Source organism: Branchiostoma floridae, chromosome 9, assembly GCF_000003815.2.
Source record: "Branchiostoma floridae strain S238N-H82 chromosome 9, Bfl_VNyyK, whole genome shotgun sequence".
In the NCBI taxonomy this organism is placed as follows: domain Eukaryota; kingdom Metazoa; phylum Chordata; class Leptocardii; order Amphioxiformes; family Branchiostomatidae; genus Branchiostoma; species Branchiostoma floridae.
Window position 1 is genome coordinate 4,888,419 of NC_049987.1, and position 22,072 is coordinate 4,910,490.

At 40.5% G+C, this 22,072-nt stretch overlaps 1 long non-coding RNA gene across 4 annotated transcripts; it reads left to right on the forward strand.

Annotated features, from left to right (window-relative positions):
• The first annotated feature begins 4,668 nt into the window (after positions 1-4,668).
• LOC118423262 lies at positions 4,669-20,782 on the forward strand. 4 transcript variants are annotated; one of them, XR_004832006.1, is made up of 7 exons: positions 4,674-5,088; positions 11,549-11,802; positions 12,096-14,490; positions 17,454-17,567; positions 19,098-19,163; positions 19,267-20,438; positions 20,757-20,782. It is a non-coding gene; the product is annotated as an uncharacterized LOC118423262 (long non-coding RNA). The 4 variants fall into 4 exon arrangements; XR_004832007.1 differs by lacking the exon at positions 20,757-20,782 and having other exon boundaries at positions 12,096-14,499; positions 19,267-19,402; XR_004832008.1 differs by lacking the exons at positions 19,098-19,163; positions 20,757-20,782 and having other exon boundaries at positions 19,267-19,402.
• Positions 20,783-22,072: the final 1,290 nt, after the last annotated feature.

Below are 22,072 nucleotides of genomic sequence, written 5' to 3' on the forward strand. Positions count from 1 at the left end.
AAACAGGCAAGTCTTCAAGTACCAGAGTTACCAACCTAGGATTGTGTTAAAAAAATTCGTACTTTCCCAGCACTAACGTAGAGTGGAAATTGTTATCACCAAGCACAGTAGGAGCATCTTCTCTGGATAATTTTAAAGAACGCTTGCAGATAGATGTGCAAAAGTTAGGTGTGACGGCTCGTTCAGTGTAATATAACCAGCTGCTGCCGCGCCGCGTACTTGCGAAGCTGATGTGTTACGCCGAAGGGCGGTTATACCGGCTACATAGATACAGATACAGAAGCTGGTGTGTTACGACGAAGGGTGGTTATACCGGCTATGTAGATACAGATACAGAAGCTGGTGTGTTACGCCAAAGGGCGGTTATACGTACCGGCTATGTAGATACAGATACAGAAGCTGGTGTGTTACGCTAAAGGGCGGTTATACCGGCTATATAGATACAGATACAATACAGAATTTACCAATCTGACGAAACTATTCAGTTAGGCATATCTTTACTGGCTCATATTTGAGCCGTGTACCTAAAGAAATTTTAGGTACAGGTACAGGTACACAGGATTAGGTACAGGTCCGGTCCCTTTACCTGTACCTAAACAAGTTTGATCAATTATCTGTACGTTAAAAATGTTGCCAACTGTCTCATTTAGTGAGAAATCGACATCATTCTATTAGGATTTACATATTTGAACCTCAAAACAAAGTTTTCTTAATTTTCAACTCAAGATGATTAGAATTGCTATGTTTGATTTGGAAATTTACTTATCGTTAGTCACAAAAAGTGGTGTTCAATAGTGATTTAGTGTGTTTAGGTACAGGTACAGGTACACATTGTGTTGAGTAATGAGGCCGTGGTCGAGGCACCTCCTCGAGCACGGGACCCCCGTTTTACGTCCATCCCGGATGACGATTCGTGGACGAAGGTTAGACATCCAGGTAAACGATATTCAAATACAATTCAATCTCTACATCTGGATAAAAAAATAGAGATTTACTTTCGGGCGTTTTGAGTGTCATCCATCACTGTTCTTCAGGGTCACAAGAATGACCTGGCAGGACAATTCCATACAAGTACTCACCACAAGAAAACATCATTTAAGTAACATTTGCTTACGATACTTAGGAGTTAGTGAATTGACATATGTGCATGTTCAACCAATGTCTCTAGTTAGCTGTACTTGTATTGAATTGTTCTGCCAGTTCATTCTAGTGACACTGAATTAAGGAGAGTGATGGCTGTCACTCGAAACGTCCAGAAATAAATCTTGTCTTTTTTATCCAGTTGTAGAGATTGAGTTGTATTTGAACACAGGAAAGCTTATTTATCACCCCTTACAATGAGCATGGTACCCTTTTAGTTATGATAATAAAAATTCAAGTAAGAAATTTCTGCACATTTGATTTTGCACTCAATCCCAAACCTGTTTGTCAAAATTACTAGCTGAAACAAAAATTCAATAAAACAGAAATAAAAATCCATCTTACACAAAGTATTAAAAGAAAACTGCAGTCGTCGATAAATAGATATGGGAGATGTTTTTAGGTACATGTATTTAAAAGACGAGTGAAATATTGTAAATGCAGAAATGTTCGCGGTGGATTAATGTTTGCGGTTTTCGCGGTGACCACCGCGAACATTTTTCTATTATGGTATTAGACTGCACACTATAATGGTGTTACCGCGAACTTAGAGCCACCGCGAAAAGTCCTTTTCCCGCTACCGCGAAGTTAAATCCCCGCGAACTTAAATGCATTTACAGTATGGGATAGGGCTGTTTCTATAGAGGTTTATGATTTTATCTTGGCACTCTCGCTGAGCGTCTTGAGTGACCGCTGGAGCTGACTCAAGCAGGAATCGTATCTTAGATATAGAATAGTTCGTTCCTGTCCATTCTACCCACACATATTCAATTAGATTATCCAACTCCTTCAGTTTTAAACTACCTAAGCCAAAAACAAAGTCAAAAAAGCGAACTTTTCTCTACCGTACCATCAGTCTGGAATGTCACCTACCACCACACATCAAATCCCTGCTCAACATCTCACGCTTTAAAAAAGGCAATGTACCATGTCTTCTCAAGCCATTAGTTTTTTTTTATGTTTGTGTATCTATTATTATCTGTTTGTACATATACATGTATGTTTGTGTATATATTTGCGTTTGTATATGTATGTTTCATTGTTTCATTCGAACCCTGGTAGACTAGCCCTAAATAGAGCTAAAGGGTATCTGAATAAAGGAATAGTCTGAACCACGAGAATAACAAATCTGGAAAAGAAGATAAACCTCCAATGATCAAAGCAGTTCTTCTCAAGAATGAAAGGAATCTTAATTGGCCACTCTCACAATGGAGGTTTGTCTGATGTTGTCTGTATGCGAACATCTGTGTAATCAAGCTTCGAAACATCCTGTAACTTTGGCACCTGAGCTAAAAGATTTTGACAATGCTAAACTAGTCTTTTCAGGTGTATTATTTTTTTAAATCAAAATACTAAAAGCGGCCGTACTGAAAAATGCTCAAACAATTCTGCTCAACAATAAAGGAATCTTAATTAGACGCTCTCAAATTATCTGTGAAAGAACACCTGTGCAATCCACAATAAAAGGATTCTTAATTGGCCACCCTCAAAGGGTTTCTTATCAGTTGTGATTGACAGGTGGAACAATGGACGTTTGTCTGATGTTGTCTGTGTCCGATGACATCTGTGCACTGAAGCTTCGAAACATCCCGTAACTTTGGAACCTGAGCTAAAAGATTTTGACAATGCTGATGTCGTTTCAGATGTGTCCAAAATTTTGCTTTTTATCAAACGACTAAAAACTGCCATACTCAAACTATCGCTAATGGGTACGAAAGCTTCATGAATAGTAATAATTAAGTTGCCTGAAGCGCCCATTGAGGAATGCAGATCGGCTTAATTGGCCTCTCTCAAAGGGTTTCTTACCAACCGTGTTTGTTAGGAAGAACACCTGTGCACAGATTTTGAGAATTTTGTTTTTCTTATCAAAAGAGTAAAGACTGTCATACACATACCATTGGAAATAGGGTACGAAAGATTCGTGAATAGTATTAAAAGAGAGAGTTTATTTGCAAAATCATGCCCGATGGCACGTACAGTCTCGAGATGAGAGTAGAGTCATTCAGTACATAATACATGTATTAGTTTCTAATCTACTATAAGGTCCTACGTTTACTATTATAGGGTTTGACTTCTTCTTTGGGGGTAGTGGTTAATAAATTGTGCCACTTTCTGCAAAAACGCCGTCAGGCGACATGCTTTGACCCTGGTTAAATAAAGAATAAACAAGCAAATAAACATGAGTGGGTTTTGTGCTTGGAGTAAAATGTAGTCTTTTGTCTACAAAGCACGCAAACAGACGTTGATTGGCGTTAGTATATATATATGAAGATATCAGAGTGTCGAGTATATTTAGATATCTATGATTACAATGAGGTCGTCATTCGTTCCGAAGCGTTTTCCGCAGCCAGCTTGGTTTGGGGAAATGATTTTATTTTCATAGATAGTTGGTAAGCCTGGAGTTAAGTACAGAAGAACTTAACAAGACAGATTTTTTGTTCCGGTCTTTTTGGGCCCACTTTCATGTAGTGGAACAATGTGGCTTACTCGCCATTGTTGGGGGAAGTGTCCAGATGAGAGAAGTAAATTGAATAGCTTGATCAGCGGTTTTGCGAAGATGTGAGAAGCACTAAGTACTTAGCCCGGTGTGGCAAAAATATGCAATTAAGGTCTTCAATCAATCAATCAATCAATTATTCAGAATCAAGTCACTGCCTGAGGCTTTCTTATTCTTTAGCTGACTGATCGCTTGTGTGATTTCTTGTTTTTGTATGGTAGCATCTAAGGAGTTTGATTTGTTGTTGGAAACGCCCAGGCCCTCTGGCACTACAACATATGTCCAAAAAAGTTTTCTTTCCAGTACTTAGAACACATTTTTGGTGGTGATCTCTTTCCTTCCCATTGATTGTAACGTTAAAGGTAAAATCCAAACTGAATTCAGCTAATTGTGTGTCCAATGGACTATTGGCGTTGTCAAAGAAATGATGACATTGGAACAAAAGTGCCCGACTCATCGTCACCACATGTAAATACAATGTGGCTTACTCGCCATTGTTGAGGGAAGTGTCCGGATGAGAGAAGTAAATTGAATAAATTGAATAGCTTGATCAGCGGTTTTGCGAAGATGTGAGAAGCACTAAGTACTTAGCCCGGTGTGGCAAAAATATGCAATTAAGGTCTTCAATCAATCAATCAATCAATTATTCAGAATCAAGTCACTGCTTGAGGCTTTCTTATTCTTTAGCTGACTGATCGCTTGTGTGATGTCTTGTTTTTGTATGGTAGCATCTAAGGAGTTTGATTTGTTGTTGGAAACGCCCAGGGCCTCTGGCACTACAACATATGTCCAAAAAAGTTTTCTTTCCAGTACTTAGAACACATTTTTGGTGGTGATCTCTTTCCTTCCCATTGATAGTAACGTTAAAGGTCAAATCCAAACTGAATTCAGCTAATTGTGTGTCCAATGGACTATTGGCGTTGTCAAAGAAATGATAAGATTGGAACAAAAGTGCCCGACTCATCATCCTCACCTGTAATTACTGGTTGCCATGACTTTTATGCCGTCACCAAAGCATTCTAGGATCAGCCCATAATCTACGCCAATGGCAGTACAGGCCAGGTGTTGGAAGATTTTAACTGTTGATCATATCAAGCCGAGCTAACCACTGTTAATGTAAGCTACATCTAAAGTACATAGAGCTGGATACCATTCATAACATCAAATGGGGGTGCCTACGTGGGTGGGTGTTGTGTTGAAACTCCGTATACGTGAAAGGGCCGGGTTGAGGCTTTGCACGCCAGCAATGGAGAAGTTGCATCATCAGATGAGCAGACAACTTCTTTCGTCAGTTGGAATGTCGTCATAATTATAGGCTATAGCACATACTTAAAAAAAGCCCAGCCCATCCCGTTTCCCACACTTCTGATTCCAGACCCGAGAAGAAGAGTTGAAGAAGATCTCCAGAAGACTGCAGCTGTCTCACCGCGAACGTCCTGACAAGAAACTCGGTGAGTAGCAACACCGTAGTGGTAGCACAGCGGCAAGTTGTGTCATGTTTGCTGTTTTTATTATCGATGTAATGATTTCAGAAATAACCCCTATTTCCTTGGTATTGTGGAACAGCTAACCAATAGGCCATGTGGTTTATAAATTAGCTTATCTCCGAGCAGATGCATGTATAGGGTTATGTGTTCTCTAACGTAGGACATCTGTCGGTGCAGAGGAATCCCTAACGAGATGTTAGGCTTTGTGTCCTGGTAAGCAATCAGTCATATTAGGGCTTCAATTCTTTTTGCGTGATAATGCACTATATCTTCGCGGTAGCTTTTCTTATAATCGATGTAATAATTTCAGAAATTACCCCTACGTCCTTAGAAGTCCAGATTTGCATTATTTCCGCGGGTTAGGCCTTGTGGTAATAGATAATGCCAAGCAGATGTTGATTCTCGAAATTCTCTGATCGTTTTGTGCACGTCGTCACAGGCAACATTTTACAATGGTGTGCGTCTTAGGTATCCATATGGGAATCTGTGTGATTGTTTTCATTTGGTGTCGTTCTTTTGAGACGCTGACTTTGCTGCTGATGCGTACAGGATTGTGCTTTAAATTTGACAGCTTTCAAGTACGTTTTTTTTGTATAAGTCAATGCGATATCGATATTATCCGCATGCGATATAAACGCCACACCACAGAAAACAACACAATCGACATAAACCATAATTACGTCAAAGAGTATGTTACTAGTACTCACAGTTACTTGTTTTTTATGTGGTGTTATGCAAGTATTGTGACTATATATAGTCTCTGCATGTTGCAGTTGTGCCTTTAATATCATTCCTTCTACATGATAAAGCTGATATGCCCCTTACAACTTTCTGTTGCTCTCAGTGTGCTACACCCAGTGTGTCAATAGACTAAGAACCATTTGAGGGCAGGCTATTGACAGCCGGCAGCCCGGGATGCCAGCCAATAAGAGCTTGTCACAAGACTTTCCCGCCATTATTCGCCAGTTTCTGATCCGTCTCTCGTCCAAGCCAACATAGCGCTGAATATGGGCGCTGAATTTTCTACTTGGTCCGAGTTCAGTGCAGCGCTTGAAGCGTTCCAGGAAGCCAACCATATTGAGCTGAGCAAAGTGACTTCTTAGATGGTGGTAAATGAGAATGTCAAGCTGCAGACAACGTTGACAAGTCTATAGGGCAGAGGAACATGTCTACAGCGCAGCAAAATTTGGATGTGTCAATCATGGCAAACCACGATGTTTATCATGGCTAAAGCCAATGGATTAACATCACATGCAGATATATATTGTTGTTAAGTTCAGGATGATAGTGAGCCAATATCAATAGACATGATTTTTAGACTTACTTGAAGCTTTTGTTGTAGTAAAAGTGATTTATCATCAAATATGTCGGATAAACGCACAATTCGGTCATTTGTACGGAAGCACAAAATCCCAAGGCTCCTATCCCTCAATTTTTAGTGACTTCGCTTATCTGCACGACGAAAAGTCACCAATGCCGGAAGATTGCACGAAAAATTGTCAAACATCGTCGACAAATTGACTGAAAATGCTAAATATCGTCAATCACGGTACAAATAAGCCGATAACTGTTAATATGCTATAGCTACGTGAGATGAAACTATCACAGTGAATTTGAATCAAGATGCAGATGTTATAGCCTCTCTGAGGCCTATTTGATCTTTTTTCGGCTCGTAATACACTTTTGCTGGCCATTTCTTTTTGTACTTTTTGTTAAGAATTGCTTAATAACTAGGAAAAAATTTATATGGATATGCAAAACCATTTTAGTAGAAAATATATAGATGGTCCCGGGCCCATGTGGTGCTAGCTGTCCGTGTTTTAAGAAATTTCGTTTTTGTTGTCATATCAATTGTGGGAAAGATATTATGATAGATGTAGAAATAACATTCTTTGCAAAATATTGTCCAGTTGCAATCAGGTAGACAGGATGTCTTAAAATGTCCACTTCGAGCCATTAATTGTTCTATGAACTATCTCATTGTATGTTAGGCACATCTTACGCACCCGGTGCCTCTGAAACCGCACCATCAGTGAACTGTCTGAACAATAGAAAGACATCAGGACAGTTCGGCACATGTACACTTCGGTCCGGACATTTCGGTCCCAAGTTCAGGAGTCAGGACAATTCGACCTCAGGCTGAGGACACTTTGGTCACAGGTTCAGGACATTTCGGGCCCGGGTCCAGGCCTCGATAGTTATCTACCTGGCTTTTGTAAGGGCCGTCCCTCGGATAGGACGTTATATGGAAGTCCCGTGTTTGAGGAGAGCCGAACAAGTCAAAGAACCCACTGAACTTAGGCCACAGCAAGTAAATTTCATGGATGACATCCTCTGCAGACTGAAAAAGTAGTGCGATAGGGTGAAAAAAAAGATAGGTGAAAAAAACAAACAAGATGGCTACATTTTCAAAAATAGGCACCATTAAGTTGTGATGACTCTTGTCAAAAGAATTAAAGGGACAAAACATAGTATCAGAGCCAACAAGGCATTCATTCCTGTATTTAAAACATGTAGCACGTACTGGTGTGGTAAAAGTGACACTAGTGAGGTAGACTGGCATCACCAACAAAGTTGGTAAACACACTCATGGCTTCCATATTGGTGTCACTTTTACAACTATCCAATAAGTTTCATTTCTACAACTACAGTCCTGGGTACCTCGCAAGTGTCAATTCTACAAGTACGATTATTAGGCTACAACAAAATACATTTGCTCATTTTGGTACTTTATCGTCATGTTGAACATCCCTGCAGAAGAAAAAAAATTCTTGTTTTTTTTTCTGAAATCAGGCGAAAATTAATGCGCGCGCTGATGTCATCCGTAACATTTACTTGCTGTGGCCTTATCGAAAAGAGTCCTTCCCGATGTGAGTGGTTCACACCCGACAGTCCTATTGCCGCACATGGGGCAGTTACTGTCGTACTATTGAAGTCACCTGAGTGGCGCCAAATGGCAGACCCTTGCGATTTAGCCCCGCCTATTGTAAACTAACAAGTCAGCCCCTGGCTCCCAAGAGTGAGTAGTCGGCCCACCCAATAACAATAACAATTGTAAAAGGTTTCCGTTGTTATCCCCCCTCACATGTGGCAAAAATTGATCGGACAACGAGTCTGCGAGCTCTGAAGTACGAGGAGGCATGACTCTGATACCGACGAAGAAATGGCAGAGTTCCCTCCCTTCCCGTCAGGGTCATGCCGCCTCGTTATTTAGAGCTCACACACTCGTCGTCCGATCGATTTTCGCTACATGTGAGGGGGGTATTACGACGGTAGCATTGCCGGTGGGAGAGGTCCGAATAATTTGTTTCATTTTACCTGTCTTGTGATCAGTTAATTGGGTGTTAAGTGTCTTTCTCTTGGGAGCAGCATACTTGTCTTACAGTAGCTGTCCTAAAGTTTGTTTTATCTGACCATTACCAACTCAGCCAGGTCAAGTCGGCCAAAACCTTGATCAACTTACTTGGAACAAATCCTGGTCAACTCGGGCCAACACTCCTGTCTTGGTCGAACTATTTCGTCCCTTCTTTTTGTACAGATTCCCCTGTTATTGTCGATATCCGTTGGTCCCTTGCAGTCGAAGTCAAACCGTGCACTTAACTTCTTTCCATGCAGTTGTGTCCGCTATGACGGTACTACCCCAAACGATCCAATATATGGTTTAAAGGTATACGTGTATACATGGAGATACTTCAAATTTACGTATACCTTTAGTTAGTCTGGGCTTTTGTTACCTGATTGGTGTTTGCTCATACAGCAGATTGGTGTTTTGCTCATACAGCAGATTGGTGTTTTGCTCATACAATACAGCCTCTATTGTTAAAGATAATATAAGTTTATAGATCTCTCTCCCTCTCTCTCTCTCTCTCTCTCTCTCTCTCCCTCTCTCTCTCTATGTGTGTATGTGTGTGTGCGCCTACAGGAATTGAAATTGCAACTTTTGGCATACGACACTTCAAAAATGACGCTAATATCTTTTGAAATAGACAAATGCACCTGAAAATAATGCACAAATGTATGATACGTAGCGAATTCGACATTACTTTTTGGAGTAATACACAAGTTGGGCCGACGTTGTTCATCTATGGTATGCAAAATACACCTTTCGTGACTTGGTATCGCTGCTTGCCCTCCTATCAAAAATCATGATTTGGTAGTTGTGCGGGAGAGTAACTTTGTAATCAAGTGATTTGACCTGCTGAAATAACTTTCTGAAATCAAATTTTACTGGTTACCCCGTTCAGGCAACGTTAACTCAAGTAGCTAGTCAGAAATTTGTAGCATTGAGGAGTAAAAATTGCACAGATGGACAGGATAACCATTGCAATCTAAACAAACCATCCAGCGTCATTAGATTGGAATCTACTGATTGACGATACCCGTGGTAATAACGAGCAAATTATGAAAGGTTCCCTTTGTTACGACGGTAGCATTGCCGTAGGGTTGGGAGAGGTCTGAGCAATTATTCGTTTCATTTTCACCTGTGGAGTAATTAAGTGGGTGTTAAGTGTTTTTCTCTTGAGAACAACATACTTGTCTTAAAGTAACTGCCTTAAACTGTTAACCATATCCACTAAACACCTGTCAACTTGGCCCAAATCCTGGTCAACTCGGGCCAACACTCCTGTCTTGGTCATCCTATTTTGTCCCTTCTTTTTTTGTGCGGATTCCACTGTAATTGTCGATATTCCCCTGGCCCTGTCAATTACACAGATGGACAGGATAACCATTCATATCAAAACGAGCCATCTAGCGTCATTAGATTGGAATCTGCCGAATTGACGATACCCAAGGTAATGAGCTAAATGAGCCAATCATGAAAGAACCTTTGTTACGACGGTAGCTTTGCCGGTGGGAGAGGTCTGAGCAATTTGTTTCATTTTTACCTGTCTCGTGATCACTTAATTAGGTGTAAAGTGTCTTTCTCTTGGGAGCAGCATACTTGTCTTACAGTAACTGTTTTTTTGGTATTCCCTGGACTGGGGGTGGGGGGCTCCCCCTTCGTATTTTCAAAACGGCTTACTGTACCAAATTTGCAGGGGGTAATATGCTCGTCAAGTTTTATACTTCCTGAAATTTGTATCACATAATGACCATAATGACCTAATTTGACGTAATTATGACATAATGAATTGATGTTTTTTGGCTAAAACGAAGAATTCACATAATACCTAAATATTTCACACAAAAAGTTACTAATAAAGGTTTCTTATCAATATTTAAGTGTCATAAGACTTCTGTTGTCAAAGGCCGACGCAAAAACGTCAAAAGTTTGTTTTATCTGACCATTACCAACTCAGCCAGATCAATTCGGTCCAAACCTTGATCAATTTGGCCGAAATCCTGGTCAACTCGGGCCAACACTCCTGTCTTGGTCGAACTGTTTCGTCCCTTCTTTTTTGTACAGATTCCCCTGTTATTGTCGATATCCGTTGGCCCCTTGCGGTCGGAGTCAAACCGTGCACTTAACTTCTTTCCATGCAGTTGTGTCCGCTATGATGGCACTCCCTATTCCAAACGATCCAATATATGGTTTAAAGGTATACGTGTATTGTTACATGGAGATACTTCAAATTTGCCTTAGTCTGGGCTTTTGTTGCCTGATTGGTGTTTTGCTCATGTAGCAGATTGGTATTTTGCTCATACAATACAGCTTCTAACAACACCGGATATAAGTTACCATGTACGTGGATAACGGTGAACAACCGATATGTGTATACATGGAGATACTTCGATTTTACCTAATAGTCTAGGTTTTTGTTGCTTGTAAATTGTCTCATATTTATTCCCTACAAAATAAACACAGAAAAAAACAGCAATCGACCGTTTCCGAAGAACGAATCTACAAAAACAGATCAATTAACAGACAACTACTATTGTAAGACTACTACTGCACAACCAATCAATGAACAGCATCCAATTTGTGCATTTGCATAATTTTGGTGTGAGAAGTATAAATTTTTGCCCCCGTCTCTATATGTGGTACTCAGTTTCACCTTAACAAACACTGTTTTTACTGAACGATCTGTATTAAAGCGTTTTACGTGGTAATCTCTCCAAGTATCCTTATATATCAGTTATAACCTTGTAATATTACTTGTATCATAGACTCAGAAAATCATAGATACTAGTAGTAACGACTGCTTTCATAGAGTAACGCAGGTCGTACAACTGCGAGTCTAGTTTGTAAACACAGATCGCCTCTGTAGTCAAATGATATCCGTAAGAACAAACCTCATGTATCGGTTAACGTAATGCTGTTGTTATATATTGTATTGTCACCAAAGCTAGCTGTTGAAATAGCCTCCGGCTAGTTGGGTAGCCCTGGCTGTATCTCTCTATACAGCAGAATAATTCAAATCAAAATCTCTATATGCGATTGAAAATATCCAACTATAAAGTTGACTGTTTCCTTTTACCTCAGGTGAGTCAACACCATGAGGCTGTTCGTCTGTATGCTGCTTGTGACGATGGTTTTCACCGCAGTGCTTATTGACCACTCGGAGGGCTTCATAGTGTTTGCTAGGCGCCGTCGATCTAAGCTGGAAAATGAAGAGCTGCCGGGGTACGAGAAAGAAACGAGGTCCCTCATGGAAATCCTGAAAGACCTGTTGGATGACGTGGATGAGCAGCTTGACGCACGTGCACAGGAGGTACGGGATCCAGAGGAGCAAGAAGGTAAGAAATCTCACGTTTTGCTTTTTTTTTACCATGTACTGTAAATATACATAAGGGTCATTGCACAAGAAAACCAGGCAGAGGCCGGAAGATGGAGTCGGCCAAATACTTTGTATGTGTGAAAGATATGTACAACTATGAACAGCCTTCTTGTTAAAAACCCTCCATGTATTTTTCGTTATGACGGTCTGGGATCCCCCTCAGAGACCCTCTAAAATCCAACAATTTATGGCTGAAAATTACTGAAATTTCAAAGGCAATGCTGAAATATCTGATTGTATGCTTATTTTCAGACGCCCTGATGCGACGCTGACCCCTGTACCCGGCATGGCAGCCTACCGGATCAACGGAAGACCGGCGTTTCCAGTGATGACCAAAAAATAAACACTGGGTTGACAAATAAAAGTCATGAAAACGTTGAGTATTATTTGTGCAGTGTGACTTATTTCTAAGAACTTGTGATATCGCTGGCCTTGTGTTCGTAGTTATGATCGAAGTCGTAGGAATAAAGTAGAGTGGCAGGATTGGAATGTGACAGGAAGAGAAGGCCAAAAGACTTGCACATTGACAGGAAGTAGAATTCCGTATGTGTGGGTGTGTGTGTGTGTGTGTCACTGTGTGTGTGAGTTTGTGTGTGTGTGTGTGTGTGAAGCCATGCAGTGGGTCTATTAACCTCCATGATCCAACGATAAAACAGAATAAACAAGTTACCTGAAAGTGTCATGCATGCAGGCTTATTTTTCATGTAATTCGAGTTTTTCTTCAGTTTTTACTCGCAAGGTGCATGGAATCTTGGTAGACTTGCTGACGTCAAACTTGTCTTTCTTGTCTAAACTAGTACTATCTATGGTGGTTCGAGGTTTGTAACTGTTGCTAATTTCACTAGGAAGGTCTGAACAAAATAACGGAGATGCCACGGTCTCCCACACCAAACAATCCAATATTAATATACCTTTATCATGTGAATTTCACTTGCAACTCAAGTGTTGCTGAAATTATTGAACCCAAGGTACGCGGAGTGAAAATAAAGGTATACACCAAGTACTGAGCAGTGTGGAAAAATTAAGTGTGTCGATCCTTACTCCCTTTTGAATAAATCGGCGACAATGGGGACCACTATTTAACAAAAATATAGATGTTTTCATGTACATATCAAAGAGTAGTAGTGGCGGCTCCCACTATAGATTTTTTTACATCAAAACTTGGTATAAAAAAAAAACACATAAACACAGAAATCATCGGACGTCAGAGACTTTACAAATTCTTTATTTGAAGGTCCTCATCAAAAATGATCCAAAACATAATCTCAAGAAATATATATGCAGATAGTTTTCTGTCCTCAGGGTCTGGGCAGTCGTAGTCGCTGTTGTCTGTGTCTCCTAGAAAAGAAAGAAACCGGTAAGGATCTGTAACACATGAAAACTACTGCCGAAAACATTCAAAGAAGGACAGGTGAATATTTGTGCGTTCAAAGATTTTATAATTAGTTAAGATATAATGGCATTAACTGATTAAAACATGTTTTCCTTTTCGGTAACGCTAGTTCACATTTATCCATAGGGTGACCTTTATCCGTTGTCTTTAAAAACAGCACATTTAGGAGTATTAAGTCTGCTGACAGCGGTTTCAAATTTGCAATATTTTGACAATGCTCCGATTTGAAACCACCGTCCGTCAACTTCATATCCCTAAATAAGTTTTTTCTTACAAACAACTAATATAGGTTACCCTCGGATAAAGGTGAACCAGCGTTACACACTCAAGCAAGACGTCACAACAACGATCGAAGTAAAGTACAATGCAGCATTTAGTGAACAACAAACGTATGAAGCTCTCTCCAACCACATGACTGTGTGTGTAAACGTAAAAAAAAGTGTAAATGGAGTCCTATCTATATATGTCCTAGGCACCTCAAAGCATGGTCATTTGATCCTAATACTATGGAAAATAGCTTAATTATTAAGATATACATTTTGGTCTAAAATGGTCCCAAATAAATCATTTTTAAAGCAGTATGTCTTTCATGCCTTTCATCCCGCTTTAGTACGGCGCACATAAAGAGCTGCGCGAGGACATGGGAAGGGCTGATGCTTTTTTGCGAAACATTTACGTGGGTCCGTAAGGTGTACGCAGTGACACTCACTTTAAAGAACAATTAATGATAAAGGCTTCAATCCTAAACGAACTATTGTATTCAGTGTCTGAAGCTAAGATCAACATTACGTACATTACAATCTTATATATTCATTTCTTCTCATTGTTCAGTTCATTGTACATTTGAAAATTATTCTGGGTTGAATCTGGAAAAATGACTTTTTGCCCTTTGGCATGGCAACACGGCAATCGGAAATCCTAGAGCCCTAACCCATACCGCTTCGTACACTGTTTCAGTTCCTTTCACAATATACATGTAGCAACACTGAGAACGTGTATGAAGTGATTATGGCTTTATTTCAATGCACGTTGTGGTGAAGCTTGTACGCATGAAGCGCCGTCTGGCGCCGCTTTGGGTACTGCAGCTCCAGTACACCTGCCTCATGATTAGCATAACAAAGGCTGCCGTGAGTCGCCATCACGCGACTAACCCGGAAGTCAGGCACGGTTTCACAACTAAAAGAGGAGCTTCTTTTTCTTGCCGGTTTCTCCGGACAACAGAACTTCGCAAAATTCACAAAAGAACACCTTAAGGTAAGTCAGGTAAGTTTTGTGCGGCAGGTATATAGGTCATGGGATTCATATACGGTTCCTTCTTAGCTCGAGTCTAAACTTCCAACCTAACGTTCCTTAAAGTTTAATATTAAAGTGTCGTACCCAACGCATCTTAATGTCAGCATTGGGCAATAATTCTCTCCTAAGGATCCTGTAAGGGGGTAACCTTGTGATTGACATCAGTTTGATGAGTTTGATCAAAGAAATTTGAAGCTAAGTGAAATATTGTTGTTATTGTTATTGTTATTGGGTGGGCCGACTACTCACTCTTTGCAGCCAGGGGCTGAATTGCGAGGAGCTTACAATAGGCAGGGCTAAATCGCAAGTGTCTGGAGCGAGCTGCCATTCGGCGCCACTCAGGTGACCTCAATACGACTGTCGCAAGTGTCTGGAGCGAGCTGCCATTCGGCGCCACTCAGGTGACCTCAATACGACTGTCGCAAGTGTCTGGAGCGAGCTGCCATTCGGCGCCACTCAGGTGACCTCAATACGACAGTAATTGCCCCAGGTGCGGCCAAGGTACTGTAGGTTTTGAACCGCTCACACAGCACCATCGCACATGTGGCGGTTTCTTTAACGTGCCCGGGGTATGGCTCTCCCCAGACACGGGACCTCCATGTAACGTCCTATCCGAGGGACGATATTTTGCTGCGCGCGTACATGTCTGTGCCTCGCTGCGCTTCATAGCCACCACCCCACCCCTGCCCCCGTCCGAAACACGCCACAGGTGTTCTACAGAGTCTGTGCAAACTTCAGACAATGTTGTAAACTTGGACTCTCATGTTACACCCGGGATGGATGAGTTGTGTTGCGATATCAATCATTAAGTTTTTCTATTGATGACAAGAATAGATTTAATGACATTGAAACTTATGAAAGCAAAGCTTCTTTGATTCATGCAGTATTACATAATCACCTCCCTCCCTACCATCCAAAACTCACTATAGGTGTTTTTATTCAGTACATGTACAACCGTTAGATGTTGGCCAGCTTGACTCTAACTTATATAATTGTATTTGAGCTAACTGAATCTCGGTGCTTAAATTTGTTTGCTGCCAACTCCCTCCTGCGTGTGTATACATGGTTACCTTGTTACTCCACTGCTAATTAGTAAACTTACTAAAGAACAGAGACGATATCCACCTTAGATACACCTGTACAGCTTTAAGGATGGCCCGTATCATTTTATGTTGTTCTTTAATTTCCACTGTGAACACGAAAGAAAAGAGCCAGTAGTGCTGTTTACCCTGTCATGGTACCTGCACCTAAAAAGCACCTGTGACTGTCTGACATTGTACCAAAATGGCGGATAAGGCACTAACGGGTACATATTTAAAAGTTTCCGTTTATTTAGGAGCGATACCTGTGCTAGGTGACACATGTATAGCTTTAGGGATGCCCGTTAGTCTTTTATTTTGTTCCTTTAATGTGAATTCCAACCAAAAGAGCTAATACGGGATACAGTGATTTTTACCTTGTTACTGTACCCAACAAAGCACCCATGACCTTCTGACCTTATAACTAAACTGGCGGACGGGGTACTACGTGTCTAATGTTAAATTGTGTTTAGCGGTGTATAATTGTGGCGGGGAGGGGGTCTGTGTAGTGACTTAACTGCCAATTCATACTGCACGAATTATAATACTCTATGAATATTACAATTTACTAACACACTTTCGGGAAGCGAAATGAAGCAGTGTCTGTAACATTGAGGTGATTTCACATGTAATAGTATGTAACATCTATTATCATAATACCGGTACGTTTACGACGATTTCTCTAGCCATACTGATTTGACAAATTGTCAACGCATAATTTTCTCCAGTTACATGTTGCTGTTATAGGTTACCCTTGCCACTTCTTCTGTGTAACTCTTTTCTGCCACTCTTGTCCTGCTAAAAGCGTGATATTGTAATTGTAACACGCCGCGGAATTACACGGCGAACGGGCGCGTGGTTGGGAGGGGGTAAAAAATACCGGTAGGAAGAAACACGGCACAATTAACTGCCGCTATGTACATTTATACATCCTCTGATGTTCCTTCCTTTTCTGTCAGTATATGCATAAAACATAAACCTGCATGGGCATACAAAATATCATGAGAAAACGGACGTACACTGTCAAGAATTTTCATTTAACTTCTGTCCGTCACAACTGCTATGACGTAACACTTCACTGCTAGCGTAGATATAAAAATGGCGGGAAAATGGCTGCGTACGTTCAATTTTGCCCGTCGTAGATCCGGGCTATTATGCAACGGTTCTTCACACTTTTACATGAGTTGTAGGTCAGCAACAGAAATTCAAGATTGTTGTTGAATCATGTTCGTCTTGTGCCGTGAGCATGTGCAATTATGATCTATAAATTTGGCAATGAATGTGACAGTGTGTTCGTCCCACGACGAGCTGCCTACCCCGAAAAAGATACTGAAAACTTTTGGCCTTGTTGTCTTCGAATGCATTGTTATCGATGCTTTGTAAATGATGTATTGGACACCTAGATGTCTGAAGTGTGCACAGCTCAGAAATAACTATTGTTGCATGTGTAGATCTCTTTAAGTTCCAGTATTTTCAATCTACCGGTATAAGTCTTACTACCGGTATTATGCCAATGCATGTTAATGAAACAATCACCAAAAAAGAGCCAAATCGTATCTTGTTATCGAATGAGTGGAGATGTGGCACAGACGTTGCTAAATAAAGAACCAACAATTTGGATATTTCAATCTCAAGAGGATGTATCTCTTCATTTCTTCTGCCAAATTTTTAACTTAATGAAATTTGGAGCCTGTTATGAAACCAATGGCATTACTTTCTTTGCTTGAACCTCATACATAATGACTTAAACGTGAGCCAAACTAAAGCCACATGCACCTCTACTAATCTGGATGGAAAACAACATCCTTATTTGAGGATAAACGCTTTTCCTTTAAATTTTTATAGAGAACGAAAAACTACTTCACAGCCTCCTAGACTTGGCCTAACGGATTTGCGGCACCATTGGGAGGCACCGGTGTGTCTGGCTACAGCAGAAAACACATGGAAGAGAAGGAAAAGGTTGGTGAAATCATTCCTCATTATCTGCTTCACTGTCCTAATTATGCTCAATAGCGTACACTCCTCTTAGACAGACTTGAAAACCTGAATATTCCTATGTTAGATTTAAATTCGTTATTTGATAGTTGTGTTTATCTGCTACTTAAAGGATTGGCTTTACTGACATCTGATACAAATTCCCAAATTCTCTCCATAACTCAATCATATTTATCTGAAACAAAACGATTTTAAAATTGCTTTTTGACTATCCTTATCATTTACTATTGGTAACATAAGTTTATTCGTCCGTTTCTTTTTAGAATTAGGCGTTCCCGTACCCATTTCATCTTTTTTGTCCTACGTTGTGTTGTTATTTTGTCTAGTGGTGTCTTTAATATAAGCCTGTGTGCTTGAATGGGGGCACCACTATGTTTTGTATTAATGTTGCAATAAAAAAAAATCTTTCTTTTAAAGTTGGCACTTTAAATAAACGAATACAATGAAGAATGCACCAAGTACAGAAGTGCACCTTGAAGCAACAGACGCCGGGTAGGATTATGATCATGCCTATTGTTCAATAAATATGCTTTCGCTGAAAAGCTAACTCTGCCTTTCCTGACATCACATTATTCTAAATCATATGTTGATTGACGTTCAAAAATAGATGACGAAAACAATATTATTGTAACATTATAACACTCATTTAAAGAATCGTAAACGGTCTGACGTGTTGAATATGCTGCAAACATCTCCATTTTGGCACGTTCTGGACAGTCTACCCAAAGTGTCCCGCGTAGTGGTGCGTACCTAAAGCCCGGACTTGGAATTGTCAAAAAAAAACTAAATGTCAGGAGCCAAGTCCGGACTTGCAAAAAGCTATCTGTCACTTATATTCCCTTTTTTGTTCTAAACCATCTAAAACTTTCCATAGACAGTGAAATTTACACTAGTAAAAGACAAAAAACATTTCGTGTTTACACTGGCTGTATATAATTTGCATGTATTTTTCACATTGCATTTCAGTTCATGCTAACATGCAATTTTATATGCACCATACCCCCTCCCCCTCAAAAAAGAAAACTTTCTAGCGTACATAACATGCAATGATGCAATGATCACCTGAACTGTTGAACCTGAGTCCGGACCTGATCGATGAACCTGAATATAAGTTAAGGTACGCACCACTAGTCCCGCGTCTCCCTGCATTCAATGGGATCCGGATCCGTGAAAATGGCTACGCTACAAAGTCGCGGACCAAACTTCTAAGGCTTTTCTTCCCGAGTGTACACATTTCTGTTCAAGTAAGACTCGATGACCATAACCAAGACTTGGCCCATACATCTTAAATGTATGGAATAAGATTTAAGAAACCGGAATATACAAAGAGTTTCATCTTTCCCAGTTCCACAGGAGCTGATGTATGCCGCCATGCTGGGAGATAAGACCTTAACTTGTACGTAACATAGATAAAACCAAACATCATCTTAATGAAGACGTCTCTTTTAATCAAAAGGACAAACTTTGATAACTATGTGATGACGTTACCTACAGAATGAGAAGACAGCAGAAGAGATTGCAGCAATTAAGAAAGCGCGGAAGCTGTTCCAGTTTTCCAAAGTAAGCCATGGCCAAACAAAGTAAATCTTTTCATATACTTTCTGCTTATAACATCACGTAAAATTTTACACTTTTTTAATCATATTAACGTTGTGTTCTGCAGGGTAAGATCCGGACAGACGATGTTTGAAGCAGCTCAACATTTGGTGAGACGTATCTTTTCATCGATCAGTGAACACATGTATATATATTATTTATGTATATATCAGGACATCAATAAAGTTTATCTTTTGTCATTGTATGGTGAATCATGTCCCTGCATAAGCTATGTAAACAGGGATACATTTTGTATTCAGTGTATTCTATGTTGTGCAAGTAAGTGAACACCTTTCTTTGAGAGTTGTTTATGTACGAGGGGCGGTCAATACGTAATGCCACTTCCAGTTGTCTAATCTAAATAAAATTTTGAATGTGTAATGATTCATATCTCTATGGGTTATGTTGCAAAAAACACCTCTGAACTAATTGTGGTTTCTGATTTACTGGTGTTTGAACTGAGTCAGGTGTGAAATGGACCAGGTGTGAAATGGAGCCAGTTGAGTGTCGCGCAGTGATCCGGTATTTGGCGGGCGTCTCATGGACCCCGCCTAACATTATAGTGAGCAACCGTTTGACAAGAATTCTCGGAATTCCGCAGGCATCTGTGGAATTTTTCTACAGCCCCGCCCGCCCGTGTTCAGTCACGTGACCTGACCCCGCCGAAACAGGGGTAAACAACTGGTCTTGCCACTTTCTCAGGCGATACCTCAAAAATCCCTGCACCAAAACACAAATGCTATACACCAAAATAAAGGGAATTTTGTTGTCTAAATACACTGTTAATGGCTTTAACATAGGTGCTAAACTCGATGAGATATTTTCCGGAACGTCCGGCAAATGCCCCTTCTTCCGCGCTCGGCGCTGGGGGCTTCGTGCGGACAGAAACTTCCGCGGGAGGGTCTGCATGGGGGGTCCCGACAATGATTTACGCTGAAGTCAGAAGAACGCCCTACGTATTACGCAAAATCAAGGATGGCAATTACGCTAAATTTGGTCACCTCGCTACGAATTACGCAGATATTCATAAGATGGTTTTCCCTACGAATTACGGGAAATAAAAATAGGCTGCCTACGAATAGGCCAAGGAAGACGTGGCTGGACAATATCAAGACATGGACTGGCCTAAGCACTGAACAGCTCATCAGAGGGGCAGAGGACAGAGCGAGATGGGCACGGATCACTGCTACTGGATGTCGGGGAGCCCCTACGACCACTGAGGTTACGGGCCGTGAGTGAGTGAGTGTGCCTACGCCTCACTGTTTGACGTTACAGGCCTGTTTACAAGCCTGTTGTCCATACAAATCTTAGTACTGCATAACAGTACATTCAGATTTTTATGCTAGTTTCGCATTTCGAACATGGCATATGCTAATCATTTTGTTCTTCTACTCTAGTGATTCTACAAAGTTCTTGTAGAGGAATATTTTATGTATGTGGAGGACAAAAAAGGCATACTTACCGTTATTTTACCATGATATTGCAAGGGGATAGATGCATAATTGTATGATTTTTAAAGCATTTTTTTATTTATTCTTTTATGTTCTTTATTTTTAGGATATGGCCTTAGTTGCTGAAGATCAAGATGAGAGGATGGAGGTGTGCTTCACAAAGCTAAAGCAGGCACAAAAAGACCTCAAAAACTACAAGAGAAGATGTACACAGGCAGAGCACGAAAATGAACAACTGGAAGAGAGATACGAGTGGCTTACTCAACAGTACTAGTATTAAATCGTATCGCAGCTCCACACAAATGTAGAACACTTCCAGAAAGTCATAGCAGAAAAGTCATCTGATGTGTTCGAAATCAGTAAAAACCTTGCAGCTGAAAACAAGAGGAACTAGAGTTCAACGAACCCATCTCTTCGCCAAATAATCATGCCTTTATTCAAGACTTTAAGGTCTTATTCATGTATTACTAAATCATGCCTTTATTTAAGACTTTAAGGTCTTATTCATGTATTACTAAATAGTACCTACCCCCAAACCCCACAAATGCTACCAAAACAAGACCTAATTGTACAAGATGACCTGATAGCACCCCTGGTCAATCAGAATTTCAAGCTTTTCAGTGTCCAGCTCACGGCTTGTCAGTGTTTCCTCCAGCAAAAACATCTGTCAAACAGATGTGTCCATAGATATAGGTCAAGTGAGATACATGTATATACAAAACAGTTTATTTCTGTTAATTGGCCACTGATTACAATTAAATGCATCTTTCCATGTAGATTATTATTTTAAGTACTCATTCTATCTACATACCAAAAAATCCTGATGATCCGTCAACACGTTCTCGAGTTATTCTCGTTCAAAGTTTGAAAGGAAATCGGTGCCTGCAGTTCCCAAAAAGCCGCTAGGGGGTCCAAACTCACAGCACTTACTCTCTGCCCCAAGGGCTATCTACCACTCAAAAATCATGACCACAGCATATCCAAAACACGAAGTGTCAAAAATAAAAGTTTTGCTGCAGTACCTTAGGCAGTTACTAGGGGGCCCATTATCGAACTTGACCTTCGTTTTCTTGACCCCCACCCACCTACCAAATATCATCAGGATCCATTCAAGGGTTCTCGAGTTATCTTGCTTACAGACAAATGCACTTACATACAAATCCCGCTACAGCGCCGTAGGTAAGAGCCAGGTAAACCATTTTCGCACTTGACCTTCCTCTCCAAAACCGCTACACACCTACCAAGTTTCTTGAAAATCGCCTAGCTAGATTTTGACTTATGCTGCCCAAAACAAACTGCAAAAAACATACCAAGCTCGCTGCAGTACCGTAGGAAAACGCCAGGTAAACCGTTTTCGAACTTGGCATTCCTTTCGACAACCGCTACACACCTACCAAAAATCACAAAGTTCCATCCACAATT